Here is an 18,291-nt window from a genome sequence, read left to right as displayed (position 1 = left end):
CAGTACTGGCAAAAGTAATGGCTTCTTGAAAAGGATTGACTTGTACCAAACTCTGTATGGTCTTTCTAAATTGAGCGCAACATCGTTGTAAAATGTCTACGTCAGAAATACAGTAATCTACGAATTCTTTTTGAAAATCAAACAATTTCCCTTCTTGTTGCCGATACCAATCATAAAACGCTTTTCGTCCAGAACAAGTCATGTCGTCAGGATTGTAATAAGAAGCGGGGGGATAGGGACCCACATAATTCTGATTTTGCTCCGTATTAAAAAAATGGGGAAAATATCCTTTCTTCATTTCCTCAAATCCAAAAGCCGAAGGCATTTTTGATAAAGCAAAAGGCAAATAATTATAAGAATCTATAAATTTCAAACCAAGAACTTCCATAGATAAAATCTTAGTTCCGTTCATGATCACCGAGGGAGTTATGCAAGCGGTATGCACCAAATAATTCAAAATAAATTGCCCATCGTATCCCTTGAAATTGTGAGCTATGACAATGGCCCTTTCGTGCAAAAGCTGAGATTGACTTTTTTGAGTAGCGTGAGGTTGGACCTGAAAAAGCCATTCCATGAATTGTTTCAAAGTTTCAGAACCACGAAACAAATGGCGTCGAGGGCCTAAATGTTCACAGTGAGAACAGGTCTGATCTACATTTAAATGATCACAATGCTGACACACACGATGAGCTACACATAAATCAGGAACGTGAGTTCCATTTTCTTGAGTACATTCAAAATCAAAATAAATGTACATTTGAAGTTTTTTCCCTCTCTCTTTCAAAGTAGGTTTGACTTGAACAAAACATTGGTGATCTTTCTCGACCATTTCTCTACAAATCCTACACCATTTTCCATCCCCACATTTGTGATAAGGGAGTAACTTTTTACTCATCCATTTTTGACAGTGAGAACATCGATCCATTAAACTGCATACACTAGTTTCACAGTTTTTACTGTAAGACTCTAAATGTCTCTCATGACAAATCTTGCTTTTAAAATACCCCTTACAATCGGAACAAAAAATGCTACTCCCATCGGAAATACATGGTGTGTCCCCCAAACAAAAAGAACAAAGGTAAGGACATTTGACTCTATGATCTTCAATGTGCCTATAACCTACATCGCAATAATCGCAGTAATATTGGTTTTCGGTCAATCCAGGCATAGACAAAATAGTATCGTAGTGTTGCTCATCCAACAAAACATTCAAACATTTTCCATTTCCTTTTCCTTTGTAAATAGCCTCTAATTTCAGTCGAGAAGAAACCGTTTTAAATTGAAATATTTTCAATCGATATTCAGGAAACAATACTTCTTGTAACTTGTTCCATTCCTCGGGACCGCAGGGCAAATTAGCATCACAATGAGCTTTTTTCATCAACTCTAAAGCTTCTTTTTTCTGCTGGGGGGAAAGAATATCATTCCTTTTAATACGATCCCACTGTTTTTCCAACGGGGCAATTCCAAGGGATCCGAGGGGCGCTGACTGTGTAACCGAGCTACAGCAATAGCTCGAGGGAGACAGAGATGATCACCTACATTTTTAATTTTCAATACAGATCTTTTTCCTTTCTTAAACTTCTCTTTATTAGCATGTAGATGTCTGACTTTTTGACCTCCGCTTCCCTGAGGATATTTGACGTGAAACAATTCAAATTCAGCAGATCAGTCTGTAATAGTAAAATCTTTTTTCGATTGCTGCACTGCCTGAACTTTATTCAAAATAGTAGCTTCGTTCAAATTCTTTGATTGAGTTAATTCATACCAAATCTCAGAATCTAAAGACGGATGGCGCAAATTCAATCTCAAATAATCGTTAGGATTACATTGCATGCGCTCTTTCACTTCTTTCAACATGTCGCTCAATAAACGTTTCACAAAACCGCTATCTGATTTCTGGGGGACAGGTCGAATGCTGACCGTATATACATTTTGTTTCACTTTAAATTTGCGAGATTGTCGCCCCCTGTCTAATCTAACGTTGTAAAAGTCAGAAACCACTTTTTTCTTAACAGCTTTTTTGACCGCTTTTTTTTTCTTTAAAAGTTTTAAATTTTGATCGATCAATCGCTTTCTTTTATATCTCAACAAACGAGATTTATTTAACAAAATGCTTTCGTCTACATTCATCTCTCTCGCTTTCAAGGGAAGGATCCAAATGAAAAAAGTATTTAATAATGCTATAGTTATATTAATCAAAACATGTTTACGAACTCATATCAAGGTCACTAGACAGCTACGTCAGAGTATTTTACCATAAACTAGGTCACACAGCTGTTGTTTACGTCGCAGCTACATTCACTCAAGACACGAACACAGAGCTGGTGGGTCACACAGGTGTTGTTTACCCAGCAGCTACATTGACTCAAGTCACGTACACGGAGGGTATATAACACAGCGTTTCTCTTCAGTTCCTCACACCATTGAATGGACATCCTTCAGAACCTTATCGTGGAAAAAATCAGAGAGAAATTCAGCAACATGGCAGAGGAAAAGAAAATCAAAGAAGAGCCAAAAGAAAAAGAAATGACTGAGATTGAGCCAGCCAAGAATTTTGGATTCTCCGAGGAAAAAGAAGAAAAACCAGCATTTCTTCTAAAGCCTCCCAGAAATGAAGGCGGAGAAACTTACTTAGACATACTGAAAAGAGAAAAGCAGGAAGACAAAGAATTCTACAAAATGATCGTCATCCAGGAAAAAAGAAGACTGGCTAAGAACCCTCACTTAGTGACAGGAACCTTTGGACCGGGAACGGGCACAAAATCCCTCTACGACAAAATACAAGACCTGCTCAAGGATTACTATTACCCAGAAAACGAGTTCAACAGGCTGAAATTGGACGTCATTCTAGCAGAAAAATTGAAGGAAGAGGCTGAAGCAGAAGTACAGCAGAAAAGAGACGTGGAAAAGGAACTGCAGATCACCAAAGAAGAACTACAAAAGGCCATCAAAGAAAATGAAAAAGCCACTAGGAAAATTCAGGATTTGAAAGAAGAAGTCGCAGACCAGGAAAAAGAAATTGAAGAGCAAGAAAAAGAAAATGACGAACAGGATAAAGAAATAGACAAACTGGAAGAAAAAGTCGAAAAACTGCACTACCTTCAATTGGATAATAGAAAACGAACTAGAGAGAGCAGAAATGAAAAATACTGCACTGGAAGAAAAACTGGCCGAAAAAGAAAACGAACTGCAGGAATTGAAGGACAATCTCCAAGAAAACAGAGAAATAATAAAACGCATGGAAATGGAAATGGAAACTTGGATCGACATCGATTACGTACAAAAATCCAAGGAAATGGAGAAAAAAATGGCTGAAAAAGAAAAAGAACTCCAACAAAAGAATGACATGATAAAACGCATGGAAGCCGATATGTACACTTGGATGGACAGCGATGCTAAAAGACTCCAAGATAAAGAAAAAGCCCTGGATAAAAAAAGAGCTCCAAGAATACAAAGAACATGTCAAAGAAATGGAATCAATCGGCCAGAAAATGAAAGAAGAAGTATTGAAAGCCACTCCCTTATACGATGCCTCAGAAGCCGGAACTTTCATCAGAGAAATTCAACAGAAAGCTGATGAACAAATCCAAAAAGCTAAAGAAAAATTGACCCTCATGGAAGCAGAAGTCGACGCACTCAAGAAAGACAACAAGGAAAACGTCAAAATATTCGGAGAAATACTGGACCAAATCCTCCCCCACATCAAGGATATGACAGAAACTTTCAACGAAGCCGAAGAATGGGTGAAAGCAGCAGCCACAGGACAACAAAGAGAAGCATGAAGCATCTATGTCGAACCCAAAATCGCCACGGAAGAAAAATTCAAAAGTCTCAAGGAACTCTTCACCGAACATTGCAAAAAATTCTGCTTTGTCAGAAACGGAAGAACCCACAATATCAGCGGGGAAATTCGGCTGAAAAAACCACTCAACATCAAAGAACTCAACAAACTCCTGGGACCAAACATCTATCTGAACGGAGGATCGAAGGAACAAGCCACTGAAAAATGGTCCATGGCCGCGAAGTTCAACGAAAATGATTATTTCTCGATCTATTTCACGGATCAAACCCTCAAAGGCGTAGACAAAGTCGAGAGTGAAATCAGAAAATGAACGTTTCCGAGTGAAAAAATTCGTTTCCGAGTGAAAAAATTTGATCTTTATTAACATTTTTTCTCCTTAAAACACTGTATATATGTTCATTTGTTCACTTATTTGCTTTAAATTCAATAAAATTTGACTTTGTTCTGTCTATACTGCCTTTGTTTACCTTTATTCCGACGCCATTTTGGATTTGACCTCAATAATTTTAGACGTCATTTTGGATTTGACCTCAGTTGACCCCCCTATCTAGGCGCCTTATACTACTTATATAATTTTGACCAAAATCGTGACCATGCCCCTTTAAATCAAATACAGACCACGTGGTATGAATGAAATTTCAGACTGTCCAGGTTTGGAGAATGTATTTCCCACTTGAGTGGAGGTATACAATGATACTGAAAATGTTATGGAAGAAGAGGAAATTGGACCATTAATATGCAGAGTACTCACACACAAGAGAACCTTACAAACTAATACAAAATAAGACATCTTAGTTTATTTAATTAAGTCAGCTCACACATTATGCAAGCTAAAAGGTGGATTCAGATTGGAAGGTCAAGGCATGTGGTAAATGAATATAAATTTCAGTTCACTTTATTGGATCAGCTTTATTTCTGAAATGGATATTATATAATTTATTTTACCGCTACCACTGTATTTTATTTCTTAAAACACTGAAAAAAAGATAGGTAATTGATGGTTTGGTTTCTTTGATAATTTATTCCTGAGCAAGGATTTTACTGAGCCCCTTTTTACTGCACAAAAATAAGAGTCAAAGGAGTTTCAGACGGTGCTTTGAAAATATTCATTAATTGCATTTACTCCTAAAGTATGATTCTAATGAACGAACTCATGTCATAGGAGTTGGGCCAATCATCCAGATAGGTTATCAGCTAGTTAGGTTATCAGCTATTTTTTTCACTGTGTAATGAAGACATTAAACACCTTCTGTAAAAGATGAGAAAAGCTAGAAATGGTATCAATATTGATGTCATTGCAATGAAATTTCTAAACACCAATTCCTTAAGGGAAAGTTACTGTAAATCCTTTTAAAAGACAGTCACTTGGAACCATTGTAATAAGGCCTTGAACTATCGGTGGGGCGAAGCTCTTATTGCGTCTACACGTTTAAAATGACGCTGGAATCAAGTGAAATCTGCATTGATTGCGTCGTTTTAGCTCAAAATCCAGGCAAATCGTGTTGATTTCAGAGAGCTTTCACTGCTGGCCAGCAATGAAATAGACAGGCCTACGTCACCTTGCTGTTAGTAACAACTACCCATGGCCAAAGGTCTTATTAAATTGTTCTACATGCATATTACAATAATTTAAAGATTTCTTATTTTTATATAACCAGAAATGGTTTATATGTTTGAATGGTTTATAAATTTGCATACTAAATTAACTTCTTCTAATGTATCGGTCACAGTGATCATGATTAGGTATGCTAACTAAAAGGCAACTTCGGCTGCCACTGATTAGCTGGTCTTCCACATCAAAGCGCTCGGGCTGTGTTCGTATATCCCTGCTCTTCAGACATGAACTCTTGGTCTCGCCGCAACAGGTGATGGATGAATTCCTCATTAAGGAGACAGTTTGCCAATAAAATGTAGATATACCCTTGTCCAATTGGTACAAAAATGAATTCCATCATATGGCATACCTCAACACAACGCGAGTTCTGCAATGAATAGTTGCTGGGAAATCTGCTTAAAATTTGATTGAAATTTAAACATAACACTTGAAGTTGACATCTGCTTACTACAAAATTGGATCCCACCATTTGGCATGTCTAAACAAAGAGTGTGCTAAAATTTCAAGCATCTGCGATTAATAGTTGTCTTGAAAATGAGGTAGAAATGTTTCTTTTGGACAGACTGACCGACACACAAGGGTGGAACAGTATACATTTGTACACCCTCTTCTCTTTCGGATCCAGGGTTAAAAAAAAATCAACTATTTCTTTAACCAAGTTCTTTCTCTTTTTACAATAATGGGGCAATGTCAGGGGTGTAGAAGTAATACCAACAAAGAGACCTAGAGTACGAAAATCAACATTATTAAGCAGTTCTCCTTCGAGTAAGTGTGTAGATACTCGATGAGGCTAATACTTTATACATTGAATTCATGTGTTTATATTTGTAGGTTGTTCATTATAAAAATATCTATGGCCATAAAGCTACAGTTATGATGTAGATTATGGACCAAATTTTAGTACATGCACGACGTACACATACATTTTTTGCTTTTTAATCTGTCATTTATTAAAGATGATATTTTGTATGCATGTAATTGTTTTCAGACCCATAATGATGATTTTAGTTCTGTGATTAAAATGTTTTGTAAGAAAACCATTCAGAAACAGGTTTCTGACTTTCTTAAGTTAACAAATTGCTAAGATGTTAACCTCAGTTCGGCCATTACTGGTTTGTTGAATAATTTCAAAATCATCAGATTGAAAAAGAAACCAGAATTTAATTAGAAACAGTAAATGTGTAATGGTCCCATTAACATAGATTCTGCCTGTTGTGGTGTATAGGTAGAAAACAAGGACAGGTAAGACAACCAGGTATGAGTCCAGCACACTACTGGTATACACCATATAGTGCGACAACATAGGTCTGGGACTGTGTAATCTACCTAACTATGAATCTGTCTTGTTACTAGGAGATAATCTTCCTTGTAATCTGATAGTGCAAAAACAATCTAAAATGCACGGGGTTCAATTGTAAACATATTGTGTTAATTCATATAAGTAATATTAACATAAAAAAGCTGCCCAAATATTGAATGCTTTAAAACGTATTGTTCCAGTATTAACTAAGTCACCAAGGGGAAAAGTTCTGGTCTACTGACTGCCTAGGTATAAGCATTGTTTAAATACCAAATTGCATTTCTAGTTAACATTTCAATGAGTGACATATAATATACATCTTTTCTAAAGTTTAAAAGTTTGTTGAATAGATGAATGAAGTGAAGAGACTGAAACATTATTAATGAATAACTCTCTCATGTTCTTTTTTTTTTGCACAGGTTAAAATTTTGAGGCATAGACCTTCAAAATTATGGATCCAGAAAGCTCTCCATATAGAGCTCATCAGTGTTTTAAGTGTCCGGGGGGAGTACTATTGCGAATTGTGTCTATAAGATTGATCTTTGCCAAACAAAATCACGTATTTAATGGTTTAATTCTGTCAAATATTAACTTCTGTCCTAATATGTAACGGTCGCACCCCCTCCCCCCCCCCCCCCCCCAAACCCCCCCCCCCCCCACCTACAATGAATTGAAAAAAGGAGTCCAGCGTTTTATTTACGAAGATTTCAACAGCACTTTTGAAACATTATAACGAAAGGAAAACCTTACTGCAGAAAGTGAAAAAATAAGAAGGGTTGAAATAGGAGGTGGGTGTCATTTTTTAGTCTTTAGGTTATACCAGGCTGTAGTATGTAATTGTTGATAGTCTCTTTACAGGTTTTCTGTGTCTGCCTGTTGACTGATAGGTTATACCAGTCTGTAGTATGTAACAGTTGATGGTCTCTTTACAGGTTCCCTGTGTCTGACTGTTGACTGATAGGTTATACCAGTCTGTAGTATGTAACAGTCCATGGTCTCTTTACAGGTTCCCTGTGTCTGACTGTTGACTGATAGGTTATACCAGTCTGTAGTATGTAACAGTTGATGGTCTCTTTACAGGTTCTCTGTGTCTGCCTGTTGACTGATAGGTTATACCAGTCTGTAGTATGTAACAGTTGATAGTCTCTTTACAGGTTCCCTGTGTCTGACTGTTGACTGATAGGTTATACCAGTCTGTAGTATGTAACAGTCCATGGTCTCTTTACAGGTTCTCTGTGTCTGACTGTTGACTGATAGGTTATACCAGTCTGTAGTATGTAACAGTTGATAGTCTCTTTACAGGTTCCCTGTGTCTGACTGTTGACTGATAGGTTATACCAGTCTGTAGTATGTAACAGTCCATGGTCTCTTTACAGGTTCTCTGTGTCTGACTGTTGACTGATAGGTTATACCAGTCTGTAGTATGTAACAGTTGATGGTCTCTTTACAGGTTCTCTGTGTCTGACTGTTGAATGATAGGTTATACCAGTCTGTAGTATGTAACAAGCCATGGTCTCTTTACAGGTTCCCTGTGTCTGACTGTTGACTGATAGGTTATACCAGTCTGTAGTATGTAACAGTCCATGGTCTCTTTACAGGTTCCCTGTGTCCGACTGTTGACTGATAGGTTATACCAGTCTGTAGTATGTAACAGTTGATGGTCTCTTTACAGGTTCTCTGTGTCTGACTGTTGACTGATAGGTTATACCAGTCTGTAGTATGTAACAGTTGATGGTCTCTTTACAGGTTCTCTGTGTCCGACTGTGCTGTTGACTGAGAGGTCAAAGAGAGAATATATGCGGTAAAGTATTCATGCAATATCACCATGTTCATGTAGTCTGTAGTATGTTATAGTTGATAGTCTCTTTACAGTGACTTTTGACTGATATGTCATACCAGTCTGTAGTATATACTCTACAGCTTCCCTGTGTCTGTCTGTACTGTTGATTGAAAGATCAAAGAGGGAATATATGCGGTATAGTATTCATTTTATCTCACTATTCTTATGTAGATATACTCTGTACTATTAGGGCACCTGAGTCACTCAGGAGACCCATTGCTATCACTAGATTATATTTTGTTATAATATACATGTAATTGTTTTCAGATCCACAATGATGATTTTAGTTCTGTGATTAAAATGTTTTGTAAGACGATCATTCAGAAACAGGTTCTGACTTTCTTAAGTTAACAAATTGCTAAGATGTTGACCTCAGTTCGGCCATTACTGGTTTGTTGGATAATTTCAAAATCATCAGATTGAAAAAGAAACCAGAATTTAATTAGAAACAGTCACTGAGTAATGGTCTCATTGACGTAGATTCTGCTTGTTGTGGTGTATAGGTAGACAACGAGGACATGTAAGACAACCAGGTATGAGTCCAGCACACTACTGGTATACACCATATAGTGCGACAACATAGGACTTGGACTGTGTAATCTACCTAACAATGAATATGTCTTGTTACTAGGAGATAATCTTCCTTGTAATCTGATAGTGCAAAAACAATCTATAATGATCGGGGCTCAATTGTTACAAGTAAACATATTGTGTTTATTCATATAATAAGCTGCCCAACTATAAAATGCTTTAAAACGTATTGTTTCAGTATTAACTAAGTCACCAAGGGGAAAAGTTCTGGTCTACTGACTGCCTAGGTATAAGCATTGTTTAAATACCAAATTGCATTTCTAGTTAACATTTCTGTGAGTGGCAAATAATATACTCCTTTTTTAAGGTTTAAAATTTTATTGAATAGATGAATGAATTGAACTGAATGAAACATTATTAATGAATAACTCGTTAATATTCTTTTTTTATTGCACAGGTTAAAATTTTGAGACAAAAACCTTCAAATTTACGGACATAACAAGCTCCACATATAGAGCACATAAGTTTCCCAAGTTATTAGAAAAGAACAGAAAATTTGTGGACGGAAGCGTGACAGACGGACAGACAGAAGGACGGACAGAGTGATTACTATAGGGTACTCGCAAATCCTTGCGGGGCCCTAACAAGGACAGGTAAGACAACCAGGTATGAGCCAAGCACTACTGGTATACACCATACAGTGCGACAACATAGGACTAGGACTGTGTAATCTACCTAACTATGAATCTGTCTTGCAACTAGGAGATAGATTCCTTTGTAATCTGATAGTACAAAAACAATCTATAATGCACGGGTTTCAATTGTAAACATATTGTGTTAATTCATATAAGTAATATTAACATAAAAAAGCTGCCCAAATATTGAATGCTTTAAAACGTATTGTTCCAGTATTAACTTAGTCACCAAGGGAAACACTTCTGGTCTACTGACTCCTCAGGCATCAGCATTGTTTAAATACCTAATTGCATTTCTAGTTCACATTTCAATGAGTGACATATAATATACATCTTTTCTAAAGTTTAAAAGTTTGTTGAATAGATGAATGAAGTGAATAGACTGAAACATTATTAATGAATAACTCTCTCATGTTCTTTTTTTTTGCACAGGTTAAAATTTTGAGGCATAGACCTTCAAAATTATGGATCCAGAAAGCTCTCCATATAGAGCTCATCAGTGTTTTAAGTGTCCGGGGGGGGGGGGGGGGGGGGAGTACTATTGCGAATTGTGTCTATAAGACTGATCTTTGCCAAACAAAATCACGTATTTAATGGTTTAATTCTGTCAAATATTAACTTCTGTCCTAATATGTAACGGTCGCACCCCCCCCCCCCAAAAAAAAAACAACAAAAACCCCACCTACAATGAATTGAAAAAAAGAGTCCAGCGTTTTATTTACGAAGATTTCAACAGCACTTTTGAAACATTATAACAAAAGGAAAACCTTACTGCAGAAAGTGAAAAAATAAGAAGGGTTGAAATAGGAGGTGGGTGTCATTTTTTAGTCTTTAGGTTATACCAGGCTGTAGTATGTAATTGTTGATAGTCTCTTTACAGGTTTTCTGTGTCTGCCTGTTGACTGATAGGTTATACCAGTCTGTAGTATGTAACAGTTGATGGTCTCTTAACAGGTTCCCTGTGTCTGACAGTTGACTGATAGGTTATACCAGTCTGTAGTATGTAACAGTTGATGGTCTCTTTACAGGTTTTCTGTGTCTGCCTGTTGACTGATAGGTTATACCAGTCTGTAGTATGTAACAGTTGATGGTCTCTTTACAGGTTCCCTGTGTCTGACAGTTGACTGATAGGTTATACCAGTCTGTAGTATGTAACAGTTGATGGTCTCTTTACAGGTTCCCTGTGTCTGACAGTTGACTGATAGGTTATACCAGTCTGTAGTATGTAACAGTTGATGGTCTCTGTACAGGTTCCCTGTGTCTGACTGTTGACTGATAGGTTATACCAGTCTGTAGTATGTAACAGTTGATAGTCTCTTTACATGTTTTCTGTGTCTGCCTGTTGACTGATAGGTTATACCAGTCTGTAGTATGTAACAGTTGATGGTCTCTTTACAGGTTCCCTGTGTCTGACAGTTGACTGATAGGTTATACCAGTCTGTAGTATGTAACAGTTGATGGTCTCTTTACAGGTTCCCTGTGTCTGACTGTTGACTGATAGGTTATACCAGTCTGTAGTATGTAACAGTTGATGGTCTCTTTACAGGTTCTCTGTGTCTGACTGTTGACTGATAGGTTATACCAGTCTGTAGTATGTAACAGTTGATGTTCTCTTTACAGGTTCTCTGTGTCTGACTGTTGAATGGTAGGTTATACCAGTCTGTAGTATGTAACAGTTGATGGTCTCTTTACAGGTTCCCTGTGTCTGACTGTTGACTGATAGTTATACCAGTCTGTAGTTTGTAGCAGTTGATGGTCTCTTTACAGGTTCCCTGTGTCTGACTGTTGACTGAAAGGTTATACCAGTCTGTAGTATGTAACAGTTGATGGTCTCTTTACAGGTTCTCTGTGTCTGACTGTTGACTGATAGGTTATACCAGTCTGTAGTATGTAACAGTTGATGGTCTCTTTTCAGGTTCTCTGTGTCCGACTGTGCTGTTGACTGAGAGGTCAAAGAGAGAATATATGCGGTAAAGTATTCATGCAATATCACCATGTTCATGTAGTCTGTAGTATGTTATAGTTGATAGTCTCTTTACAGTGACTTTTGACTGATATGTCATACCAGTCTGTAGTATGTACTTTACAGCTTCCCTGTGTCTGTCTGTACTGTTGATTGAAAGATCAAAGAGGGAATATATGCGGTATAGTATTCATTTTATCTCACTATTCTTATGTAGATATACTCTGTACTATTAGGGCACCTGAGTCACTCAGGAGACCCATTGCTATCACTAGATTATATTTTGTTATAATATACATGTAATTGTTTTCAGATCCACAATGATGATTTTAGTTCTGTGATTAAAATGTTTTGTAAGACGATCATTCAGAAACAGGTTCTGACTTTCTTAAGTTAACAAATTGCTAAGATGTTGACCTCAGTTCGGCCATTACTGGTTTGTTGGATAATTTCAAAATCATCAGATTGAAAAAGAAACCAGAATTTAATTAGAAACAGTCACTGAGTAATGGTCTCATTGACGTAGATTCTGCTTGTTGTGGTGTATAGGTAGACAACGAGGACATGTAAGACAACCAGGTATGAGCCCAGCACACTACTGGTATACACCATACAGTGCGACAACATAGGACTGGGACTGTGTAATCTACCTAACTATGAATCTGTCTTGTTACTTGGAGATAATCTTCCTTGTAATCTGATAGTGCAAAAACAATCTATAATGATCGGGGCTCAATTGTTACCAGTAAACATATTGTGTTAATTCATATAACAAGCTGCCCAACTATAAAATGCTTTAAAACGTATTGTTTCAGTATTAACTTAGTCACCAAGGGGAAAAGTTCTGGTCTACTGACTGCCTAGGTATAAGCATTGTTTAAATACCAAATTGCATTTCTAATTAACATTTCTGTGAGTGGCAAATAATATACTCCTTTTTTAAGGTTTAACATTTTATTGAATAGATGAATGAATTGAACTGAATGAAACATTATTAATGAATAACTCTTCAATATTCTTTTTTTTATTGCACAGGTTAAAATTTTGAGACAAAAACCTTCAAATTTACGGACATAACAAGCTCCACATATAGTACACATAAGTTTCCCAAGTTATTAGTAAAGAACAGAACATTTGTGGACGGAAGCGTGACAGACGGACAGACAGAAGGACAGACAGAGTGATTACTATAAGGTACCCGCAAATCCTTGCGGGGCCCTAACAAGGACAGGTATGAGTCCAGCACACTACTGGTATACACCATACAGTGCGACAACATAGGACGAGGACTGTGTAATCTACCTAACTATGCATCTGTCTTGCAACTAGGAGATAGATTCCCTTGTAATCTGATAGTACAAAAACATCTATAATGCACGGGTTTCAATTGTAAACATATTGTGTTAATTCATATAAGTAATATTAACATAAAAAAGCTGCCCAACTATTAAATGCTTTAAAACGTATTGTTTCAGTATTAACTTAGTCACCAAGGGAAACACTTCTGGTCACTGACTCCTCAGGCATCAGCATTGTTTAAATACCTAATTGCATTTCTAGTTCACATTTCAATGAGTGACATATAATATACATCTTTTCTAAAGTTTAAAAGTTTGATGAATAGATGAATGAAGTGAATAGACTGAAACATTTTAAATGAATAACTCTTTCATGTTCTTTTTTTTTTTGCACAGGTTAAAATTTTGAGGCATAGACCTTCAAAATTATGGACCCAGAGAGCTCTCCATATAGAGCTTATCAGTGTATTCAGTGTCCGGGGGGAGTACTATTGCGAATTGTGTCTATAAGATTGATCTTTGCCAAACAAAATCACGTATTTAATGGTTTAATTCTGTCAAATATTAACTTCTGTCCTAATATGTAACGGTCGCATTTTTACCCCCCCCCCCCAAAACCACCCCCCCCCAAAAAAAAACCCACCAACAATGAATTGAAAAAAAGAGTCCAGCGTTTTATTTACGAAGATTTCAACAGCACTTTTAAAACATTATAACAAAAGGAAAACCTTACTGCAGAAAGTAAAAAATACGAAGGGTTGAAATAGGAGGTAAGTCTCATTTTTTAGTCTTTAGGTTATACAGTCTGTAGTATGTAATAGTTGATAGTCTCTTTACAGTGACTGTTGACTGATAGGTCATACCAGTCTTTAGTATGTAATAGTTGATAGTCTCTTTACAGTGACTGTTGACTGATAGGTAATATCAGTCTGTAGTATGTAATAGTTGATGGTCTCTTTACAGGTTCTCTGTGTCTGACTGTTGACTGATAGGTTATACCAGTCTGTAGTATGTAACAGTTGATGGTCTCTTTACAGGTTCTCTGTGTCTGACTGTTGACTGATAGGTCATACCAGTCTTTAGTATGTAATAGTTGATAGTCTCTTTACAGTGACTGTTGACTGATAGGTCACACCAGTCTGTAGTATGTAATAGTTGATAGTCTCTTTACAGTGACTGTTGACCGATAGGTTATACCAGTCTGTAGTATGTATTGTTATACCCCTGTAAAACAGTTACTATATAACTCTATACGAAAAAAAGTCAAGCATTTTGACTGTTGGACTGGAACTGTTATATTGGAACTGTTAAAATCGACTGTTAAAAAAGACTGTTGACCGGTGACGTCACATTCCGCGAAAACGTGTTATTGATTAGAAGGGGTATAACAAAACAGTTGTTGACTGTGTCTCGGTCAACAGTTGATCTGTCGGACCGGCTCGCAAACTGTTGCCCTCGACTCCAGTCAACAACTGTATAATAGTTGATAGTCTCTTTACAGTGAATGTTGACTGATAGGTTATACCAGTCTGTAGTATGTAACAGTTGATGGTCTCTTTACAGGTTCTCTGTGTCTGACTGTTGACTGATAGGTTATACCAGTCTGTAGTATGTTACAGTTGATGGTCTCTTTACAGGCTCTCTGTGTCCGACTGTGCTGTTGACTAAGAGGTCAAAGAGAGAATATATGTGGTAAAGTATTCATGCAAGATCACCATGTTAATGTAGTCTGTAGTATGTAACAGTTGATAGTCTCTTTACAGTGACTTTTGATTGATATGTCATACCAGTCTGTAGTATGTACTTTACAGCTTCCCTGTGTCTGTCTGTACTGTTGATTGAAAGATGAAAGAGGGAATAATACTCTGTACTATTAGGGCACCTGAGTCACTCAGGAGACCCATTGCTATCACTAGATTATATTTTGTTATAATATACATGTAATTGTTTTCAGATCCACAATGATGATTTTAGTTCTGTGATTAAAATATTTTGTAAGACGACCATTCAGAAACAGGTTCTGACTTTCTTAAGTTAACAAATTGCTAAGATGTTGACCTCAGTTCGGCCATTACTTGTTTGTTGGATAATTTCAAAATCATCAGATTGCTAAAGAAACCAGAATTTAATTAGAAACAGTAAATGAGTAATGGTCTCATTGACGTAGATTTCGTAGATTGCTTGTTTCGGTGTATAGGTAGAGAACGAGGACAGGTAAGGCAACCAGGTATGAGCCCAGCACACTACTGGTATACACCATACAGTGCGACAACATAGGTCTGGGACTGTGTAATCTACCTAACTATGAATCTGTCTTGTTACTAGGAAATAATCTTCCTTGTAATCTGATAGTGCAAAAACAATCTATAATGCTCGGGGCTCAATTGTTACAGGTAAACATATTGTGTTTATTCATACAATAAGCTGCCTAACTATAAAATGTTTTAAAACGTATTGTTCCAGTATTAACTTAGTCACCAAGGGAAAAAGTTCTGGTCTTCTGACTGCCTAGGTATAAGCATTGTTTAAATACTAAATTGCATTTCTAGCTAACATTTCTGTGAGTGGCAAATAATATACTCCTTTTTTAAGGTTTAAAATTTTTATTGAATAGATGAATGAATTGAACTGAATGAAACATTATTAATGAATAACTCTTTAATATTCTTTTTTTATTGCACAGGTTAAAATTTTGAGACAAAAACCTTAAAATTTATGGACATAACAAGCTCCCCCATATAGAGCACATACGTTTCCCAAGTTATTAGAAAAGAACAGAAAAGTTGTGGACGGAAGCGTGACAAACGGACAGACAGAGTGATTACTATAGGGTACCCGCAAATCCTTGCGGGGTCCTAACAAGGACAGGTAAGGCAACCAGGTATGAGTCCAGCACACTACTGGTATACACCATACAGTGCGACAACATAGGACGAGGACTGTGTAATCTACCTAACTATTAATCTGTCTTGCAACTAGGATATAGATTCCTTTGTAATCTGATAGTACAAAAACAATTTATAATGCACGGGTTTCAATTGTAAACATATTGTGTTAATTCATATAAGTAATATTAACATAAAAAAGCTGCCCAAATATTGAATGCTTTAAAACGTATTGTTCCAGTATTAACTTAGTCACCAAGGGAAACACTTCTGGTCACTGACTCCTCAGGCATCAGCATTGTTTAAATACCTAATTGCATTTCTAGTTCACATTTCAATGAGTGACATATAATATACATCTTTTCTAAAGTTTAAAAGTTTGTTGAATAGATGAATGAAGTGAATAGACTGAAACATTATTAATGAATAACTCTCTCATGTTCTTTTTTTTTGCACAGGTTAAAATTTTGAGGCATAGACCTTCAAAATTATGGATCCAGAAAGCTCTCCATATAGAGCTCATCAGTGTTTTAAGTGTCCGGGGGGGGGGGGGGGGAGTACTATTGCGAATTGTGTCTATAAGACTGATCTTTGCCAAACAAAATCACGTATTTAATGGTTTAATTCTGTCAAATATTAACTTCTGTCCGAATATGTAACGGTCGCACCCCCCCCCCCCAAAAAAAACAACAAAAACCCCACCTACAATGAATTGAAAAAAAGAGTCCAGCGTTTTATTTACGAAGATTTCAACAGCACTTTTGAAACATTATAACAAAAGGAAAACCTTACTGCAGAAAGTGAAAAAATAAGAAGGGTTGAAATAGGAGGTGGGTGTCATTTTTTAGTCTTTAGGTTATACCAGGCTGTAGTATGTAATTGTTGATAGTCTCTTTACAGGTTTTCTGTGTCTGCCTGTTGACTGATAGGTTATACCAGTCTGTAGTATGTAACAGTTGATGGTCTCTTTACAGGTTCCCTGTGTCTGACAGTTGACTGATAGGTTATACCAGTCTGTAGTATGTAACAGTTGATGGTCTCTTTACAGGTTTTCTGTGTCTGCCTGTTGACTGATAGGTTATACCAGTCTGTAGTATGTAACAGTTGATGGTCTCTTTACAGGTTCCCTGTGTCTGACAGTTGACTGATAGGTTATACCAGTCTGTAGTATGTAACAGTTGATGGTCTCTTTACAGGTTCCCTGTGTCTGACAGTTGACTGATAGGTTATACCAGTCTGTAGTATGTAACAGTTGATGGTCTCTTTACAGGTTCCCTGTGTCTGACAGTTGACTGATAGGTTATACCAGTCTGTAGTATGTAACAGTTGATAGTCTCTTTACAGGTTTTCTGTGTCTGCCTGTTGACTGAAAGGTTATACCAGTCTGTAGTATGTAACAGTTGATGGTCTCTTTACAGGTTCCCTGTGTCTGACAGTTGACTGATAGGTTATACCAGTCTGTAGTATGTAACAGTTGATGGTCTCTTTACAGGTTCCCTGTGTCTGACTGTTGACTGATAGGCTATACCAGTCTGTAGTATGTAACAGTTGATGGTCTCTTTACAGGTTCTCTGTGTCTGACTGTTGACTGATAGGTTATACCAGTCTGTAGTATGTAACAGTTGATGTTCTCTTTACAGGTTCTCTGTGTCTGACTGTTGAATGATAGGTTATACCAGTCTGTAGTATGTAACAGTTGATGGTCTCTTTACAGGTTCCCTGTGTCTGACTGTTAACTGATAGTTATACCAGTCTGTAGTTTGTAGCAGTTGATGGTCTCTTTACAGGTTCCCTGTGTCTGACTGTTGACTGAAAGGTTATACCAGTCTGTAGTATGTAACAGTTGATGGTCTCTTTACAGGTTCTCTGTGTCTGACTGTTGACTGATAGGTTATACCAGTCTGTAGTATGTAACAGTTGATGGTCTCTTTTCAGGTTCTCTGTGTCCGACTGTGCTGTTGACTGAGAGGTCAAAGAGAGAATATATGCGGTAAAGTATTCATGCAATATCACCATGTTCATGTAGTCTGTAGTATGTTATAGTTGATAGTCTCTTTACAGTGACTTTTGACTGATATGTCATACCAGTCTGTAGTATGTACTTTACAGCTTCCCTGTGTCTGTCTGTACTGTTGATTGAAAGATCAAAGAGGGAATATATGCGGTATAGTATTCATTTTATCTCACTATTCTTATGTAGATATACTCTGTTCTATTAGGGCACCTGAGTCACTCAGGAGACCCATTGCTATCACTAGATTATATTTTGTTATAATATACATGTAATTGTTTTCAGATCCACAATGATGATTTTAGTTCTGTGATTAAAATGTTTTGTAAGACGATCATTCAGAAACAG

General features: G+C 36.9%; 1 pseudogene; it reads left to right on the top strand.

The window, feature by feature from the left end:
* The first annotated feature begins 1,972 nt into the window (after nt 1-1,972).
* On the top strand, nt 1,973-7,311 carry LOC128171352 (myb-like protein X; annotated as a pseudogene).
* Nucleotides 7,312-18,291: the final 10,980 nt, after the last annotated feature.

Source organism: Crassostrea angulata, chromosome 2, assembly GCF_025612915.1.
Source record: "Crassostrea angulata isolate pt1a10 chromosome 2, ASM2561291v2, whole genome shotgun sequence".
Taxonomy (NCBI): domain Eukaryota; kingdom Metazoa; phylum Mollusca; class Bivalvia; order Ostreida; family Ostreidae; genus Magallana; species Magallana angulata.
The sequence above is the reverse complement of the archived record's forward strand: the minus strand, read 5'-3'. Positions and strand labels throughout refer to the sequence as shown.